Raw genomic sequence first — 1,291 nt, forward strand, 5'->3', positions numbered from 1 at the left:
TCTGGTGGGTTTGGCTTTTTTGGGCTTGACTGGATGAGTGCCTTTCCCACCTGTTTAACTCCCCGGTTTGCGAGGGTCCCAGAGCCCCTTCCGCGGCCTGGCCGCTCGCCACGCAGCGGCGGCACTGACGGGCTGGAACCGGCACTGACGGGCTGGAACCGGCCCTGAGCGCCCACTCGGTGCCGCGGGACAGGCCGCGCGGCTGCGGGCGGGACAGGCCGCGCGGCTGCGGGCGGGACACGGGCTCCTCCCGGCGGCGGCCGCGACGCCGCTCTGCAGGACCAGCCCCTTCCCCCGGGGGCCGGGCGGGCTGGGGGCGGTGTGTCCGGGCTGGCCGAGGGCGGTGTGTCGGGGCGGGCCGAGGGCCGTGTGTCGGGGCGGGCCGAGGGCGGTGTGTCCGGGCTGGCCGAGGGCCGTGTGTCGGGGTGGGCTGGGGGCGGTGTGTCGGGGCGGGCCGGAGGCGATGTGTCGGAGCGGGTCGAGGGTGGTGTGCTGGCCCGCGAAGGAGCCTCAGGATGACTAGTAGGGCGCGGCAGGTAGGCTTGTGTCGTGGTATTAGGAGCTGCCAGGAACCTTTTTAAGCGGTGGCTCCATAGCTCAGTGGTTAGAGCACTGGTCTTGTAAACCAGGGGTCGCGAGTTCGATCCTCGCTGGGGCCTCGAGGTTTTTTTTCCGTGTCTCAGGTGTCACCACCCCGTCAGCAATGAGCTGAATTTGGGGGTGTTTTGGTAGCGGCTGACTAGAGCGTGCGTGCGGGCTCCGTGGGCTTGTTATTAAGGGGAACGTTTCAAAACCAAACTGTCGGCAGAGTTTGATGTTATCAATAGTATCGGGCACCGAATTAACTCACGGCTGTGCTTTGTGCTAGCAGGAGAGTGGGGGGAACAACAAACCCTTTGGGAAGCAGCGTGCGGATGGCTGAGTGAAATATTTGTACAGCTCACAATTTCCCTGATGGGAGCTTTGGCAAAATGCTGTTAAAGGGTTTAAAAGGAACAAATTGCCCCTGAGTGGAGAATAAGCTGGACAGGATTATCTGACTCTTTACAGCTTGTCAGGCAAGCTGAGCTGTTGGTTTTATTTCTCTGAAGGAGGCTGGACAGAGGAGATGTAATAATTGGGGTTTTTTTTAGGTTCTAGAAAGAACTGGAAGCTTCAGCACAAACCCTCTTGAGCACCACACTATAAAATTAAACATGTTTTCTCAAAATGCTCACGAGCAAGGCATTTAGCACTGCAAACCCCACAGCAATCGCTACCGACATCAGGCAGGGACATTAGTAGATGCGCT

At 59.6% G+C, this 1,291-nt stretch overlaps 1 non-coding gene across 1 annotated transcript; it reads left to right on the forward strand.

The window, feature by feature from the left end:
- The first annotated feature begins 586 nt into the window (after positions 1–586).
- On the forward strand, positions 587–659 carry TRNAT-UGU (transfer RNA threonine (anticodon UGU)). Its single transcript has one exon. It is a non-coding gene; the product is annotated as a tRNA-Thr (tRNA).
- The last annotated feature ends 632 nt before the right edge of the window (positions 660–1,291 follow it).

This window comes from Colius striatus, chromosome 6, assembly GCF_028858725.1.
Source record: "Colius striatus isolate bColStr4 chromosome 6, bColStr4.1.hap1, whole genome shotgun sequence".
Lineage (NCBI taxonomy): Eukaryota > Metazoa > Chordata > Aves > Coliiformes > Coliidae > Colius > Colius striatus.